General features: G+C 42.7%; 1 pseudogene; it reads right to left on the reverse strand.

Moving 5' to 3' along the window:
• Positions 1 to 1,315: 1,315 nt before the first annotated feature.
• Positions 1,316 to 5,806, reverse strand: LOC115095197 (annotated as a pseudogene).
• Positions 5,807 to 16,628: the final 10,822 nt, after the last annotated feature.

The raw sequence follows: 16,628 nt of genomic DNA on the forward strand, positions 1-16,628 counted from the left end.
TATTTAGCATAAATGAAGGGGATCCAAAAAAAAAAAAAAAAAAGTAAAAGAAGGGCATTTCTTTGTCATCCCCACTCATCCAATTAACCCGCGGGGAGAGATTATTTTAAAAGTGAAAAGGTCGTCCTTTAAAAATGCCAATTAAACAGAGAGCGAGAGAGAAGAAGAAAATAGCGCTTTGTTCCTAAAGCCTGATTTTATTACTCTGATGATATTTTTTTTTTGTTTAAATGGAATCCACCTCTGCACCCCGATTCGACGGGGGGAGAAATCAATATCTTAACAAGGGCTAATAAGGTCCTCTGGGGCCCCAGACATCGTCACTGGGTCCTTCACAGTGAGCCACCCACACCAAGGGAAAGTTATCCAAAGGAATTGTTTTTTTTTTTCTCCCCTGCCAACTCCAAAACCTCCTTGCTGCTCACCGCCATATCCCGCCTTGTTTATTCGACTTTTCTTTTTTTTTTTTTTTTTTTTTTAAAGCTACATCAGCTCTCTCGGCAAAAGAACCTGTGCAAAAAAAAAAATGACAAAGCCCTCTTCAAAGAGCAGAACTGAGAAGGTGTGATTTACAGCGAGGTTCGTTTCTTCCTATAGAGGGCGCTCCTGATCCAAATTTCATATTCCACCCGAAAGCGAAAACACCTCTTCCCCAATCACCCGCTCTCTCTCTCTCTCTTTCAGCTTTTTCTTTCATGGAAAACTGTCTTTCAAAATCAATGAATTTGTTGATCAAACTTGCATGAACAAGGTTTGTGTTACTTCCGTTGCCGAGATTGCCCGTTTGCCAATTTAGAAAAAAAAATCACAATTTTGTAATATTTTTTTTAACTTGCCCTCAATTAGGGAAAAACAGCCTAAATTGTGACTGCTACCATTCGTTTTGAACTTGTTGCCTCACGCGATGTTCAATCTTCCCTAAATCACAAATATTTCGCTTTGCAAATGTTGATTTCCATATTGCATAAAAGCAACCGCAAATAAATTTCTCTGAAGATCTTAGCTACCTCCAAACAGCAACAACAAAAACTGTTTAATTTACACTATAAGTCCTTAAGTAGATATTGCTTAGGATTTTTTTTTTTTTTTTTTTGCGTGGTTCGTTTATCATGCTGTTTCCCTCTTTGTACTGCAAATCCAGTACTACATGCTTGATTGATTATCCATACTATATTCACAGTTTAATAATGCATAAATAAAATCCATTTGTTGTCTCACGCAAGATGTAGTCAAAGAGGCAACAGTCATTTTATTAGCCAAAAATATATACTTTCTTGTACAATTTAGTTCACACGTATGTACATTTTTGCTGTATAAAAAAAAAAAAAAAAAAAAATCCGAGACACTTAATTGTCACTGGACTTCCAAAAAAAGAAAAACTTCACAAACTCAGCTATACCATAGTACAGATTCCGGTTTTGTTTTTTCTTGTTTAATTTTAATACACGGGCATGCTTACAAGGTGTAACTATACAGAGGCATATTATTATAATATTATTATTATGATTTTACAGTCATTATAACAATTTAAAAATAAAATAAAAGGACTATGATGAAGATAACGCTGATAGAACCAGAGCTGCGTCAAGTGGTTTTGTGGCCTGAAAGAAAGGACACAGAAAAAAAAAATGTATTTAGGATTTGCATTTAGGCTCTCAGTAAATTGCCACTTTAAGTTGGATTGCTTTATTAGCAGTGGGGATTTTTTTTTTTTTAATAGCATTATAAATAGAAAATAGTCCAAGTTTAGACGGCTGAAAAACTTTGGTATTGAGAGCTCGGTTCCTGTGGTCATTCTTCTACTGCAATAGCCAAATCAGCTTTTGTTTACAGCATTGCCCACAGGTTTTCTATACATTTTTTTTAGGAATCAGTTATAAGGGGCAATGCTAAATAGGATTACAGTAACACTAACAAAATAAAATAATAAAATAAAAACAACCTCTCACGACTTATTTTTGACCAGGATTATACAGGTCTTAAAATGCAACCGGACCACCACTTCCAACTGAGTCAATCTAGTGCGGCGGCGCGTTACAAGGGTGGGGGGGAAGTTGTCTCTGAAAACCTTCTCCTGCTGCAATAACTTAATCAGAACGCATGCCAAAATGCACCGGGCTAGCCCCGAATTCCCTGACCGAGATCGAGAGCCAAACCGGGGGGGTTTTCTCGCGCACTCACCGTCTCTGGACAGGCTGGAAGGCTCTCTTTAGTAACTTTTTCTCCACTTCCAAGGCACTAGAGCGATCTAAAACATTGAAACAAACAAACAAACAAAAAAAAAGTATACAACTTCATTTTTGTGAATTAAGCAATCTGTTTTCAAAGGGGTCTCTTAAACCGAAGGAGAAGAATTATTATTGGTTATCCTAGATTTACACAGATCAAGCTACTTTTTTCACATTCCCGTTTCAGCTCTTCAGTACGGTAAGTAAGGCCTTTTAAAATTAATAAAACTACTTTTACTGAAAAATATGCTGCAAAATAGAATATTGCATTATATTTTGTAAATAAACTTTATAATGTAATACTGTGGTTATTCTATTAGGGCATTCTTGGAATTTAACTCCCAAGTTACTGAATTACCTCGCATATGATTTTAAACAGTTAATGTGTATTTTATATAAACAGAAGATGTAACTAGGAAACAATGTATAACTAAATCTTGCAATGGTTGCTAATACTGCTGAGAGATGTATCACAATAAAAAACATTACATATGATCAATTTTTTGTTTTATAGAAGAAACGTTACTACTGTAGACAAAATCGTGTTGGCCTTTCTAAGTGAAATCTCGAAGGCTCCATGGCCATACTGTAAAAAAAAAAAAAATTAAGCTCAAAGGATATTTGAAGCAATTTAGTAATATTGTTATCATTTCTATTAAATATAAAGATATGCTGCTACACCTTCATTTTTTTTCCTATGACTAATGTAATCGTTAGGACTGGAGTTCTCTATAGGTAAGAGAGGCGCAGATTAGTACATGCTCTCCGCTGCAGTGCCCCTTTTCAGTGGTATGAATTAGCCAGCACAACGATACCTTTGCATAATACATAAGCAGCGTTAATTAGCGCGCGTCGGAGACCAGCAATCACCTGTTACCGAGGATTCTGTGCTTTGAACTTGCTCTGCCTGTCTTGCAAAGGCGGCGATGCCCGCGCCAGAGGCTGCCTGCGTGGAGCTCAGTCCCTGCAAAAAGTGGCTGGAGTTCAGTAAAGTGAGCTGCTGGGCCGAGAAGGCCCGGTTCGTCCAGTTTGGGAATTTGCTGCCGGGGCAGGAGATGAGTCTGTGGTGAGGGGCCAGGAAGGTCTGGCCCGCTGGCCCGGCGGCGCAGCCACCGGCCGGGGGGGATTTGCGGGGGTTAACGTCCGGCGTGGTGGCGGTCTCGGCCAGGGACCAGATTTTGGGCTTCTGCAACCGCGGCCAGGGCCGCCCTCGGATGGCCGGGGGCCGAGCCGGGGGAAACGCTGTGCCTCTTGAGTTGCTCGCCGTGAGGCGACCCCATTTTTATTTCGGGGGAAAGTTTACACTTGTCCCCCCCCTCCAGGACTCGGGCTGTCGTGCACCATAGATTTGAAGAACCTTTCCTCGGACGCGTTCAGGTCGTCGGAGCCGTCGGAGGTTTCCGAGTCGCTCCTGGCGTCCGTTTTGCAATCGGAAGTGCAGGTCCTGGTCCGGGTCGTCCAGGTCCTCCTTGCTCTCAATGTTCTCCGTGTCGATGTTTTCCAAGTCGATCTCCTCCTCGTCCTCCTCTTGTCCCTTTCTCCCTCGTGGTCGCTTTCGTAGGAGTTGCCCTCCTCGTCCGTCCTGCTCCTAGGAGCCCAGGTCATCTTGTTTCTCCTTCTTGAGGCCTCCTCCTGGCGTTGGCGAACCAGGTGGACACCTGGGTGAGGGTCATCTTGGTGATGATGGCCAGCATGATCTTCTCGCCCTTGGTGGGGTAGGGGTTCTTGCGGTGCTCGTTCAGCCAGGCCTTCAAGGGGCTGGTGCTTTCTCGGGGTGGCGTTTTTGGCCTGGAAGGATCTCCGAACTGGTACTACTGCCCATAGGGGTAGAAAGCTGGGTGAGGGTGGGAGAAGGCGGCGTGCTGCACTCCTGGGGTGTCCTTCAGCTCATACTGGGCACCCTAGGGGGGTCATAAGGGGAAAAAACAAAACAGAATATTTCAGAGGACTGACAAAAAAAAAAAACAACCCACAAACAAAGCAACCACCTTGCTCCATGTTCTAAACTTACCTGAAAGGGGACTGGGCCACTCGTTTTGGGAAGTCTTGCCCCCCCTAGCACTCTGCTATCATAATATTTGCCCCCAAGCATTTCCATTATACTATGCACACACCTCCCCCTCCAGTCAGACCGTGCACATTATTGTAAAACAGAGCTAAACTGAAACTTTTAGCACAAACAGGTTAGCAGAATAATAAAGAAAGAAAAAAAAAAAGCTGTCACACTGGACAGGATCGAGTGCTTTGATACCATTTCCAGCATGGAGTTCATTACATGCAAACAAGGTAGAAGAAATATGAATTATTATTATTATTATGATTCTTTTTTTGTATTGATCCAGGGTAGCTTTTCCAGTAGTGTGTAAAAGTTAAAAAGGAATATATATGTAATGCAAAAGAACCCGGGTTGCCTTCGTTAACGATGTTTATTCTGACCCATGAACTTTACCACAGCCCTGCTCCACCGGTCAGCCCTGTCTTACAGTATAAATTTTTTAAAACAACAGGAAACAGCCCCTTCACGCCTCCGCTTCGCCACCTTCCCCATCCCCCATGAAATCATTTAAGGCCAAAACTTAAAACCTCAAAAAGCAAAAATTAAAATAGAAAAGAAGCTCAGTAAATCTGTCACTCTTTCAGATCAAACTTTTTTTTTTTCAGGCATACTTTCAGTTTTCCTTTCTTTTAAAGTGCAGAAATATATAATCATAAATGCACCCTTGCAAAATAAAATGCACCCTCCAAAAATAAAATGCACCCTGCAAAAATAAATGCACCCTCCAAAAATAAAATGCACCCTGCAAAACTAAACTCGCCGCTCTGGAAGGAAATGTTCGATTGTGCCCAGTATGAAGCTTTCTGCATTCTGTGCCTATGAAAAGTGCTTTTTATAAAAGAGGGTGATCAAGCTCCTACCTGAAAACTAACCTGCTTGCAGGGGGTTTCTAGTGAGAGTCTAAGGCATAAGAGGTTCGGATGACCCTTTGAATAAGTTTATGGCGCATTCTTCCTAGCTCTTCCCAGGTCACAGATTGAAGCCTGAGGGAAGAGGAGGAGGTTCAGGGGTTTTGCTTACAAAAGAAAAAAAAACAAAACACTTTAGGAAATAAAATCAAATCAGACTCTTAAGAAGCGGAAGAGGGGGTTGTGTGCTAAGCAAAATTCACCAAAAAAAAAAAAGAAAGAAAAAAAGCAAGGTTGTGGCAGGGCTTCTGCTTACCAGCTGCGGGAAGATGGGCAGCTCGGCGGCGTAGGGCAGGAAAGCCCCGTATCCTTGAGCCCCGGCGTAGGGAGATCCGTACATGGAGGATAAAACATTGGAAAGAGTCCCGGCCGGAGTCAGCTCTGCTCCGCCGCGCGCGCCGCCCAGCCCCCTGGGCGCTCCGCAGGGTACATCGGCCTGATGTACTGATAGCCCAGCTGAGGGAAAGCCATGGTGGAGGGGAGGGGAGGAACGGAGAGGAAAGGGGGGCCGAGGGAGAGGGAGAGAGAGGCGCACAGCACAGCCTTCGCCCGGATCTTTTCTCCCCCTGGAAGATGGTATCCACTTTTCGGCGCTTTCCAGAGTCTTTAAAAGGCAGGAGAGGGCTGGGTGGTGGGGGGGAGGTGAGGGGGGGATCACGGGGCTGGGGGGCTCCTTCCCAGACTCTTGCGGTCCCCGATCCGCCGGCTCTTTCCTCTCTCACTTTTCCTATTGATCTGAGTGGACCGAGGTCAGGTCCTAACAGATTGCTTCAGATTATTGGGACTCTCGCCTCTGATTGACATTTCTAGTCTTTCGCAAGCCCCTCCTTATCCTCCCAGTCTCTCTCTGCCTGCCTGTCTCTCTCCTCTCTCTCTCTCCTTCTCTTTCTCTCTCTCTCTCTCTTCTCTCCTCTCCTTCTCTCTCTCTCCCTCTCTCTCTCTCTCCTCTCCCTCTCTCTTCCTTCTCTCTCTCTCTCTTCTCTCTCTCTCTCTCTCCTCGCTTCTCTCTCTCTCTCCCTTCTCTCTCACATGCCCACAGCACTCTCCGGGTTTGCCACCGAGTTTGTTTTTTTTTTTTTTTCTTTTCTAATCTGTTTACTGACGTAACCATCTTTTTATTTGAGTTGCTTTCAAATCTCGTTTTAAGCCATCACCAATCAGTTGTGTGTTTTACAGAAGGTTTAACCCTGCCCCGAGAGATTTTTTTTTTTGTGTGTCCCGTTCCCCCCCCCCCCCCCCCCCCCCCCCCCTATTCTTAACGTGGTTTGGTCGGAGATTTGTTAGCGCCCTCCCCTCCCTCCGCACCCCACAGCCAATGAAATAAAAAAAGAAAAAACCACGGGAAAGATATCAAAACCGAATCTTTCAAGAATGGGCTTAGAGTAGAAAAAGGAAAGAAAAGTGAACGTGAGTGTCAGGAAAGTACTGCCCGAGCTGTCTAATTGCCTTCCTGCTGTAAGGACTTTGCTGTTTCTGGATAGCAGAGCAGCCAATATTCATTCAAAAGCCCATGTCAGGTTCTTCTTGTTGTTGTTGTTAGTGTGGGTTTTGTTTTGTTTTTTAATCATTTCATTTCTATCATTTTCTGAGTGAAAGGCCGCCGGTAAGGTCCCGGTTCAGAGCGCGGGCAGATGGGGCTTAAAACCCGCTCCGTTTTCTCCCACTAAAGAGACTTTAAAGCGCTGTAGGTCACAATTTCACATCAAAGGCAGAAAAGAAGGCAAATTAAAAACCCCCAACAAAGAAAAGACTGGATCAGCCCTCTGGGCCAGGAGTAAATAAGTGGTGTTAAAAAAAAAAAAAAAAGGACAGGAATTAAACTCATTAACACTTTTTTTTTTTGTCTTGGTGCGAAATCTTTAATGAGGAATTTATGATCGCTTTGCTTCTCCCCCTCTGTTCTGGAGGAAGTGGCTGAAAAGGACCATTAGGTAGTGAGGGAGGCAGAAAAGGAAGGGGAGCAGGAAATGCTGAAGAGAAATAGATTATTATTATATTATTATTATTATTATTATTATTATTAACGTGCACGAGATGCATTGGGACCAATGAGCTTATGCGCAGCTTTGGAAAAGCAGTGTTTCAAGATAGTAAATTTTATCCACGTTCTGTAAAAATTGTGCTACAGAGGGAAAATAAATGAAACGTTAACTCTCCACTACTTTCCAGCAATCTAACCTGAACTTTGCCGTATTGCAACTCGTACTTGGTGGCTTGTGTCTCCTTTATCTTGATTATTTTGTTCTTTAAAACACGGTTTCTAAATGGATTTCAATGGCGTCTACCTGCACTATTTTCAGTGAGAGCCGGGCTGCTTTTATTGTGACTCTGAATGTATTTTAATCACACCCTCCCCATGTGATTTTGCAAACGCTCAGAATTAATTTACTATTAAGTTCTGATTCTGTTTCCTAGATGCACAATAATGACCGTGGCTGCTGCATACATTCCTAATGCCATATTTCCTTGGAAAAAAAATGAAATTTATGTCGGATTATTCAGTTAGTGGAATCGACCTTGGTAGCTTGCCATAATAAAACTATATCATCTTGTAATAAATACGGATTATAGCAAAGCTGGTCTCTAAATTAAAATTCCTTGAATCAATATATGAAAATCCGGAAGAAAACATCTCTAATCGTATTAAATTCGTCTTGATAATATTTTCTATCTGATAATCTATTGAAAAACAGCCCTGGGTTTGCACAATTCATTTTCTTCTGTTCACCTTTGGGCTTGGGGCAGGCTGTATAGTATTTTCTAAGACGGGCAACAACTTTAAATTCCCTGATATTTTTAAATAAGAGGGAAAGTTGTGCGAAACCTTATTTCGCATCTCTTATGTATCTTTGGCGCTCAACGCCTCCAATTTTTGCGTCTGTTCTGCGATTTTCAATTAACCACAGTCAGAAATATACGTCGACCCTAAGCAATTGATTACTAAATTTTATTGACTTCTAATAAACGTAGCATAGCATGCGCGTTATTAAAAATATATATATATATATATCAAACCTGACGCCTCCAAACTGTGCAGCACAGAGTTATCTAAATTTCCAAATTTGCACTGGCTCAGTTAGTCTGCTACCTTAGTACCTGACTCACTAAGGGCTTTTTGGGGTTTTTTTTTCCCCATAGACACAAAATGGGAGAAAAGCCTTAATGAATCTGGTCCTTAGTTTGCTGTCTTGTGTCATCAGGACAGATTTTTAATCAACAAACACTATCAATGCAGGTCCATCCCCAGAGGGGAAATACACGAGTTTCTGTGGACCAGGGGGCAGTACCTGTGGACGTGAAATACAGCAAAAAATGATCTGTTTTATTTCTCTAAAAAGGGATCATAAATCTAGTGGGAGGGGGGGGGGAAAGTATATAACAAAAAAGACAGAAACCAGACCCCACAAAGAAAAAAAAACAAACCATGGAAAGATATGATCGGATATAAGATTGGATATTGGCTAAAGGATGAAATATGGGAGGTGGAGAATGTACGAGTAAGAATAGGCCGGGTCAGGATAAGGATGAGCCATGGCTTATTAACAGGAAGAAAAGGGACAGGAAATACAGAGAAACCGAAGGCACTGCAGCAAGAAGATGAAAATGTAAGGGAGGGAAGGCAGCGGAAATAAAGCAGCCTATTTTCAAAGAAATGTCTAATAAAAGAAATGCGTGGCGCAGCCCTATTCTGAAAATTCTTTTTTCCGGGCATTAGAACGGGTAACAAGTGCATAAAAATGTATAATAACCATGGGCCAAACTTTCCACCCCCTCCCCCCCGAGTGCTAAGGATGAAAAGATGCCGAGAAATGAAAATAGAAGTGCGCTGAAAAACCTGGAGGCAGCAGAATGTTAAGAGATAACAAAGAAAACAGAAGGGGAAAAAAGGCAAGGAAGAAACCCTGAGGAAAAAAAAGAGAAAAGCTGAAAAAATGAACAGTACATTGTAAAAAAGAATAATTATTATAAAAAGAAAGCAAGGCTGGATTTGTTTGAATTTGCTAGAAACGTCAGCTGAAGGGACAATATGGGCGAAAACGAGCAGGGGATAAATAAAGGGGAGGGGGCTGCCTCTTCCAGGGGCCGGGGGAGTCACCGCTGCGCTGCTCTCCGGAGCCGGACAGACACGTGTCTGCTGACCGGGACCTGTCAGTCCTGAAGGAACTGCTTCTGATTTATTGACCCAAACACGCACACCACACACACACACCCCCTCCTCCTCCTCCTCCAGCCCCTCGCTCTCTCCCTCTCACCGACACACACACACACACACATATATATACACACATAAACACACACACACTCACACACCCACACCCCTCCTCCTCCAGCCCCTCGCTGTCTCCCTCTCACCGACACACACACACACACACACACACCCTCCTCCTCCTCCTCCTCCAGCCCCTCGCTCTCTCCCTCTCACCGACACACACACACACACACACACACACACACTCACACACCCCTCCTCCTCCAGCCCCTCGCTGTCTCCCTCTCACCGACACACACACACACACACATACACACACACACACACACATAAACTCACACACACATAAACACACACACATATACACACACACACACACTCACACACCCCTCCTCCTCCAGCCCCTCGCTCTCTCCCTCTCACCGACAACACACACATACACACACACACACACACACACATATACACTCTCTCTCTCTCTCTCTGAACCCTCTTCTCACCCCTCTCTACACTTTGTACCCTAAAAACTTAACAACTGGTTAACTGGTTCCTGGAATCAAAAGCAGCAGATATTCTGCACCTTTCGGGAGAATGGAGAGGACGATTAGTGCAACACTCACATCTGCCTGGAGTGACTTGGTCCACCCTTAATGAAGCTGCGCTTATCACTGAGTATTAAAAAAAAAAGAACCTCAATCTTTACAGATACAATGTTACAGACGCTTTAACTTTCCTGGCGAGGGCTTTGAAAGGCGCTCATGTGTGCTCCAGACACTTTGGAATAAGTGCGCATGAAACTCAAAATGGCAGGTATTTCCGACTCCTTGGGGGGGGGGGGGAAGGCGTTACACGACGATTATCCTCTAATGCAGAGCTTCCCACATTTGTCCTGGGAGACTCCCAGCCACTTGGCTTTGCCTCCATGGCATGCAAATTTGCCTCATGCATATTTATTGCGGAGATCCAGAAAAACCCAACTGTCTGGGGGTCCCCCCAGGACGCCCTGGGAACCTCTGCTTTCATGGATCATTGAAATGCTGCTTTAAATGTTTCTCAAGATAATTGTAGTTTTGGTCTGAACTATCCAGATATACTTTATATTTTTGTATCTAATAGTTTGCAAGTCACTCCTACAGCTTTTAAAACTGGGAATTTCTCCAGTTTCCCTGCCTTGCAGGTGACAGAGCATTTATTATATAATCATACGTCTAGCTTTTTGTTTCATAAAACATATTTAAGCTGTCTGCCTCTGCCTAGTAAAATCACAGAGGAGCTAATTCCTAGATAAGGACGTTTCTACAAGGCCTGAAGCGGTGTCATGCCTATTTTGGGCCTTGCTGGGGGAAAAAAAACCAAACCAAACCAGGCCGTTTAAACTCTTCGTTTAATTTGGCTGATAGCTCTAAGGTTTAATTTCCGGCAGCATTATAAGTTCTTGATTAGGAATTGTGTATCGGAAACCATTTTGCTATTTTCAATAAACATACAAAAAAAAAAAAAAAGAGGTGGAAATCTTCAGCAAGCTCCCAATATACAAGACTTCGGAAAGCACAGTAAACAAACAAGTGAAATTAGTCAAAGGTTTGGAGCTGAAGAAGGAGTTTAAGAAAAGATCAAAGAGTTGAAATAAAGGCTCTTCAGATTACCCGTTTGAAGTTTTTTCCATAATTCCAGGGCGACAGATAAGAAGTTGCACATTCCTTATCACATATGGAATCAATCTGAAAGAGGTCTCTGATCAAAATCTGTTAATTGCAGTGACATTTGATTTGGAAAGAAAACACAATTAATGACCCTTCTTGTTCAAGCTTTTGAAAGAGGCCTCTGACAGTTCGCATTTGTAGTACCAGTATCAATTTTTTATTTGTAAGCTATTAAGAGTAGACGCTCATAACATTTGATTTTGTTTTATCTCCTAGTGTCCTATTTTTTTTTTTTTTTTTGCATCTTAGGTTTCTTCGGATCCTGGGGACTGAGAGTATATATAATTCCCTTTCTCTCAAATACACTCACTGTAAATGCTAGGGGAGCTAAAATGATTTAGTGCCTTATCTGCAACTCTGATGATCTTAGGTGAGAAAAAAAACACTTCATCCTTTATTATTAACATTTGTGTTTAATGTTACCAGGGAAAGTCAGCAATCCTTTGAAACTTTCAATATAATGTGAAAGTTGAAGACGTTTACATTCATCAGATTTTATTATGCAGTAAAAAACGAGACTTTCTTTCTTAGCAGAGAGTCAATTATTCAGGAAAAAATACTGTAATATAATGTAATGTAGTGACCCTTGTGAATAGTATCGCCTTATTTTTCTGGTTGCAATTTAAATAATCAAATGCATTTTAAACATAATTTAACAACCTAGCCCTGTTTTCATGATTTGTTGTATGCCTTTTTAAAGCAAATCCCAAAATTGTAAACAGCTATAGCGTTGCTGAAACAGAAAACAACCGATTTCTACATCATACATTTTGTAATATTTCTATGAAGAATATTACTTTAAAAGCATTGTTTATTAAAAATGACATTTTTTTTTTAAGTTTATAAAAGAGGTTTATTGAAAGGTACACTGCGACAAAATGGAAGTTAAATTAGCTAATGATAGTCTGCTTAAACTTAAACTGAATACACGAATAAAAGCTGTTACCTGTGCACAAAAGATTTAACCACATCTAACCCCCTGCAATTATCTCGCTTTCCTGAGCACCCCAAAGTTGCTTTCTTCTACACTCAGGATCTCTTTATTTTTAACACACACACACACACACACACACACACACACTCTCTCTCTCTCTCTCCCCCCTCTCTCTCTCCCCCTAACTGCATTTTTTATATTCTCCATCTGCCCCCTTTCTTCTTTAAGTTTTATAGTTCAAAGGTGCTAACAAACCTTTCCTTAAGTTAAAACAGAGCCTTTATCAGAAACTGCTTAGAAAACTGGAAACACTATCAAGAAAGATACTGCAGGGGGAACGAGAAGCTGGAACAGGGCTTTTGTGCAAAACGGATGCATAATTGCCGTGTATCTTGGGAAACATTAATCTTCGCAGGAATTCGTGATTCATATCTGCGGTTCGACCGCTTAGGTGATTGATAATCTGTTTGTGTAATCCACTAATTTTATGCCAATATATTTCATGCACGGTATTATATTTTCCATATCTCCGGCAAATTGCTGATATTTGTTTCTTCGGATAACGTTGTGGCCTCTATGCTATTAAATCTTAGGGCTTTTAACTGGGTCCGGGTGCACCAGAGACAGCGGATTTAAGCAAGTATTGCCGGAGTGAAGGAAATGCAGGTTTTAAGTGCCAATGCCACCTGACTGCCCGTGCTGAAGATCCTTTTCCCGAGCCGGTTAAAAGGCTTCGCCCTCCCGTGCGCTTTATACCGAGCAGCTCCATAGCAGAAATCTGCTCTCAGACGAGGGAATGCACTGCTACAATGCGGAGCCGCAGGGAAGCTGCCAGCAGTAATTGATTGAGAGGGTGGAGGGCTGGGAGTGAGTGTCACTCTGGTCCTTAAGGTGCCCTTTTCAGCCCTGCTCTGTAAATATTAGCCTGTCTGCTCCGCGCTGAGCCCAGCTTTATTGTATTTTATTAGAGACTTTTAGTCCGATTATTATTATTATTATTATTTTTTTTTTTTTACTGGTATTATTTACTCTGATCTGTCCTTGGTGCAATCTTTTGATGATTGCTCTAACATCTCTCAGTGTAAAACGGTCGCCTGGAGAGTCGTTTTTCCCCTCTTCCTGAGCGGCCTCTCTGGCTAGACAAATGCCAGGGGGACGTGTTAATTAATCAGGGTAAACAGCGCCAAACCCGGGCCCCAGAGCCGAGCGACTCCGGAGCTGCTGTCGAGTCACAGCAGCAGACTCTAAAAGTGCCGGAAATAGCGCTCGGTGTGGGAGACCCTGCTGCAGTCCATACAGGAAGGGCCTCAGTTAGGAGGCCACGGATTTTTTTTGTTTGTTTGTTTGTTCCCGGTCGCATTCACCAACGCTAGATCCAGGATTCCCGCTAAAATGTTTGTAACTGGGAAGGAACAGCCCTGAGCTCTGGACGCTATTTTAAAAAAAAAAGTCGCTTTCGGCAAAATTACCCTGCGCCGCATTTCTCTAAAAAAAATGTGCAATTAATCAAATAATTGCGGGATGAAGGGCTCGATTTACTTTCGGTGTGTTTATGGGGGGAATAAAAGCTTAGTAAATCAGGCCCTAAGTCCCTTTGCCGTTTCAGCTCCGTGCATGCTACCCATGTGCTTTGAATATACAGTCTATTATTCTGAAAATGCAACCGTATTTCCTGACCTTTGCTGGTAGATTTCATCATCCCTTACACTCTTCACATGGGAAGCACATGTCGATCAGGGCTGATTGCTTAAAGAAGCCCAGTGCAATTTGTACATAGTATACTTTCAACTCTTCAAAAAAGGAGAAAACAATATGGAAGCACAGTTACAAAGCCGTTTTAAAGATGCCCCGCTGTTATCTTAAGCAATCGCGTTTTTGTGATATAGATATCTATCAAGAAATAGTAAATCAGTTTAGAAGTCAATTCTCCATTAGCCTGAAGCTAACGTTTACAAAGAGCTGCACCCAAGGTAAGATCTGCTCGTCAGTCTGAAATTTCCAACCTGAATGTTAGGCGTTTGGGATACTGGTGGCCTTTTTAAATAAAATATGCAAGTCTTTGTAAATATATATATATATATATGCTCTCTCTCTCTCTCTTGAACTTTGATGGTGACACTTTACATAACTGCTTTTATTTGCTCCTCATCCTATAAATGCTGCCTTATATCAGTAGCAAACAAGCATTGATTTTATGGTAAAGTCACTTTGGGATGGGAATGAGTAACTCCAGGCAGTGCTATCACTGTATTACATGGAAATGGCCCAGGTAACAAGATGAACATTGATTCAGCATTATGTTTGATCAATAATGAAATAAGTAACTTCAGGGCCAAATTAAAATGCAAGCTGGCTTAACGTTGCCAGTTTCTGGGCTAAGTGACAAGGCTAATTCAGCAGGGAAATGGCAGATATTTGCATTAGAGGCTGCATCTGTTGTGTTTGGTGGAAGGGACATGGTTGCGTCGGCAGGAATGTAAAACAAACGCCTGCCATTTCAATATTTTAAGCGAGCCTGCTGCTTGCCATTCACATTCTCCCAAAATTGTCAGAAGAACGCGCTTTGTTTGGAAATCGGAAGGGGGATGGAATGAAAAGAGTTCATTTGGGCGAATTTTATAATAGAGCTGTGCTCGACGCCCTCTCCAGATTTTGGAATAATTTAGCCGCACATATTCTCCGAGGCAGGCGATGACAGATGAACAGAAATCGATGCCCGTACAGGCTGTTCTCTTTATGGTTTAGCCCTTCTGAAATGCAATTATGTCGGTGAGAACTGAAAATGCCCCAAACACCGCGCGGCAATAAAGGGCGAATTTTGGGAGGGGGTTAGCGATTTAGGCGGTGAGCGCTAAGCGTGCCCGGAGCTCCCCCGGTAGCGGTGGCCTTTGCCTCCGTTTATCTGCTCTTTTCTCCATGGCTAGGTTTGTTTGGGGTTTTTTTGTTTTTTTTTACAGCTCTTGCCATCATTATTATTGGAGCCCTGACACAGATTGATTTCCAATAGAGGTTCTCGCCTCCAAGCAGGGAGCACAGGCACCGGGACATGGATGAGGTTAGCAAGTGTGAAACGGCTACTAAGGAGGGGGTGAGGGGGGGGGGGGGGGGAGGAGACAGGCAGGGCGTCTGGAAGGGAAATCAGGCGACGACCCTGAAATTTAGAAAAAAAAGAGCGCCTATCGGATGAGAAGCAGGAGAGCAGCAGCGCTGGGGAGGACCTGACCCTCGGAAAAACAGAAGAACCTCCTTATTCAGGACATCCTACATTGCAAGGATGGCTCTTATTTTGTGTCTCTGTATTGGGGAAATAGGGCCTGTAGACTCCTGCAAAAGCCTTGACCCATTAGCAAAGGAGAAGGAAACCCCCACCCCAGTATTTGTACTGCTTACACCTTCTGCACCCGTAAAAGGGACAGGGCAGGCGCTTCTCAGATTTGCCCAGTTCAATAAACAGTTTTAGATATGGTAGACCCAGCAGTTTCTGCCCAAAATGAAAGCGTCTGCACCCAGGTGACCTTGGATATAAGGGGGGCTGATATGGATTCAGACGCAGAGAAAGGGGCGGGAAGCACATTTCACCAGCACTAATTACTGTGAGGCATTCCCAACACTTTGCTGTGTTCTTCTCCTTCTGATGCACATTTTTCTGATCCCAAGACAATTTCCACCTGGCCCCCAGCGTGTAGGCTTGGGTTTTGTTTTTTTTTAAAGTTACTTTTATTATAGTTATTATAGTTGAAAACGAATCCATTTTCAGGCGGTGTTTTGTAAACGGTAACACAGGACGTCCGCTTTAGAAAGGTTTAAATCGCAGTCTCTAACGACGATGCAATAAAAAAAAAAAAAAAAAAAAAAAAATATATATATATACAGTGCTTTGTAAATAAATAAAAAACACCGAACTAATCCAGGGACTGAACTCGCACAGAACGTCGCACAGAACAGCTTAAATATTAAAAAAAAAAAAAAGTTGTTTTCGTACCATTTCCGTAAAAAGAAATAAGCGCTCAGAAAAAAAGTGCAGCACTGAGCCAGGTGACGTCCGCCAGGTTGCATTTACTTTGGGAAAGCGAATTAGCACAACCCTGACATGGGAGGATGGGGAAAAACCCCTCATCCTGTTGGACTAATAATGTAAGCACTGGGGCAGTAATATCCCCAATGAGGTTCCCGTTTAATGGTCTCGACCCGCTTCAAATCCTCAAATGTGGGCTGCGTTTTTAAGTTGCTTTCGGATGCACCTAACAGGCAGTGCAACTGTTACCGAGCGCCAATGCCATCGGCTTCTTAGCTGCTAATAGGTGAAGTGTTTGGGAAAACCCAAAACGTCCCGTCAGAAAGATTTGCTAAAAGTTATTTTGTCTTTCAAATGCTTTAAAGAATTGACAATAATTTAAAAAGTCCGGAGGAATTCACCGTGATTAACTGTTCCTCCCTCCAGTGCTCCGAAACTCAAGTTCCACAAAATGTTGGCTGAGTCACAGGCTGAGCTGGGAAAGTGACTTGGATCACTGCAGTAATCCAAAGTAATGAAGGCTTTTTGTACAAATTTGCACCAACATGCTTTTTGCAGGGCTGGAAAGATGCTC

Source organism: Rhinatrema bivittatum, chromosome 7 (genome assembly GCF_901001135.1).
Source record: "Rhinatrema bivittatum chromosome 7, aRhiBiv1.1, whole genome shotgun sequence".
Classification (NCBI taxonomy): Eukaryota; Metazoa; Chordata; class Amphibia; order Gymnophiona; family Rhinatrematidae; genus Rhinatrema; species Rhinatrema bivittatum.